Here is a 2500-nt window from a genome sequence, read left to right on the forward strand (position 1 = left end):
TCCCTACACCCCTCCCTATCTCTGTAACCTCCTCCAGCCCCTACAACACTCTCTATCTCTGTAACCTCCTCCAGCCCCTACACCCCTCCCTATCTCTGTAACCTCCTCCAGCCCCTACAACCCTCCCTATCTCTGTAACCTCCTCCAGCCCCTACAGCCCTCCCTATCTCTGTAAACTCCTCCAGCCCCCTACAACCCTCCCTATCTCTGTAACCTAATCCAGCCCCCTACAACCCTCCCTATCACTGTAACCTACTCCAGCCCCTACAACCCTCCCTATCTCTGTAACCTCCTCCAGCCCCTACAACCCTCCCTATCTCTGTAACCTCCTTCAGCCCCTACACCCATCCCTATCTCTGTAACTTCCTCCAGCCCCTACACCCCTCCCTATCTGTGTAACCCCCTGCAGCCCCTACACCCCTCCCTATCTCTGTAACCTCCTCCAGCCCCTACACCCCTCCCTATCTCTGTAACCTCCTCCAGCCCCTACACCCCTCCCTATCTCTGTAAACACCTCCAGCCCCTACAACCATCCCTATCTCTGTAACCTCCTCCAGCCCCCACAACCCTCCCTATCTCTGCAACCTCCTCCAGCCCCTACACCCCTCCCTATCTCTGTAACCTCCTCCAGTCCACTACAACCGTCCCTACCTCTGTAACGTCCTCCAGCCCATACACCCCTTCCTATCTCTGTAACCTCCTCCAGCCCCGACAACCCTCCCTATCTCTGTAACCTCCTCCAGCCCCTACAACCCTCCCTATCTTTGTAACCACCTCCAGACCCTACAACCCTCCCTATCTCTGTAACCTCCTCCAACCCCCTACACCCCTCCCTATCCCTGTAAACTCCTCCAGCACCTACAACCCTCCCTATCTCTGTATCCTCCTCCAACCCCTACAACCCTCCCAATCTCTGTAAACTCCTCCAGCCCCTACAACCCCACCTATCTCTGTATCCTCCTCCAGCCCCTACAACCCTCCCCATCTCTGTAACCTCCTCCAGCCCCCATAATCCTCCCTTTCTCTGTAACTGCCTCTATCTCCCTACAACTCTCCCTATCATTGTCACCTCCTCCAACACCTACACCCCTCCCGATTTCTGTAACCTCCTCCAGCCCCTACACCCCTCCCTATCCCTGTAAACTCCACCAGCCCCTACACCCCCTCTATGAAACCTCCTCCAGGCCCTCCAACGCTCCTTATCTCTGTAACCTCCTCCAGTCCCCAACAACCCTCCCTATCTCTGTAACCTCGTCCAGTCCCTATACCCCTCCCTATCTCTGTAACCTCCTCCAGCCCCTACACCCCTCCCTATCTCTGTAACCTCCTCCAGGCCCTACAACCCTCCCTATTTCTGTAACCTCCTCCAGCCTCAACACCCCTCCCTATCTCTGTAACCCCCTCCAGCCACTACACCCCTCCCTATCTCTGTAACCTCCTCCAACCCCTACAACCCTCCCTATCTCTGTAACCTCCTCCAATCCCCTACAACCCTCCCTATCTCTGTAACCTCCTCCAGCCTCAACACCCCTCCCTATCTCTGTAACTTCCTCCAACCCCTACAACCCTCCCTATCTCTGTAACCTCCTCCAATCCCCTACAACCCTCCCTATTTCTGTAACTCCCTCCAGCCACTACACCCCTCCCTATCTCTGTAACCTCCTCCAACCCCTACAACCCTCCCTATCTCTGTAACCTCCTCCAATCTCCTACAACCCTCCCTTTCTCTGCAACCTCCTCCAGACCAGACAATCCTCCCTATCTCTGTAACCACCTCCAGCCTCAATACCCCTCCCTATCTCTGTAACCTCCTCCAGCCCCTACACCCCTCCCTATCTCTGTAAACTCCTCCAGCCCCTACAATCCTCCCTATCTCTGTAGCCTCCTCCAGCCCCTACACCCCTCCCTATCTCTGTAAACTCCTCCAGCCCCTACACCCCTCCCTATCTCTGTAACCTCCTCCAGCCCCTACACCCCTCCCTATCTCTGTAAACTCCTCCAGCCCCTACAACCCTCCCTATCTCTGTAACCTCCTCCAGCCCCTACACCCCTCCCTATCTCTGTAAACTCCTCCAGCCCCTACAACCCTCCCTATCTCTTTAACCTCCTCCATCCCCTATAACCCCCCTATCTCTGTAACCACCTCCAGCCCCAATACCCCTCCCTATCTCTGTAACCTCCTCCAGCCCCTACAACCCTCCCTATCTCTGTAACCTCCTCCAGCCCCTACACCCCTCCCTATCTCTGTAACCTCCTCCAGCCCCTACACCCCTCCCTATCTCTGTAACCTCATCCAGCCCCTACACCCCTCCCTATCTCTGTAACCTCCTCCAGCCCCTACACCGCTCCCTATCTCTGTAACCTCCTCCAGCCCCTACAACCGTTCCTGTCTCCCTCATCACTGACCCTCCGACAGTGCGGCCCTCCCTCAGCACTGACCCTCCGACAGTGCGGCGCTCCCTCAGCACTGACCCTCCGACAGTGCGGCGCTCCCTCAGCA

General features: G+C 56.5%; 1 protein-coding gene across 2 annotated transcripts in view; it reads right to left on the reverse strand.

Annotated features, from left to right (window-relative positions):
• Positions 1-2500, reverse strand: part of LOC144676977 (uncharacterized) — a 36116-nt gene that overhangs the window by 29222 nt on the left and 4394 nt on the right. The window lies entirely within an intron of this gene.

This window comes from Cetorhinus maximus, unplaced genomic scaffold (genome assembly GCF_964194155.1).
Source record: "Cetorhinus maximus unplaced genomic scaffold, sCetMax3.hap1.1 HAP1_SCAFFOLD_2093, whole genome shotgun sequence".
Lineage (NCBI taxonomy): Eukaryota > Metazoa > Chordata > Chondrichthyes > Lamniformes > Cetorhinidae > Cetorhinus > Cetorhinus maximus.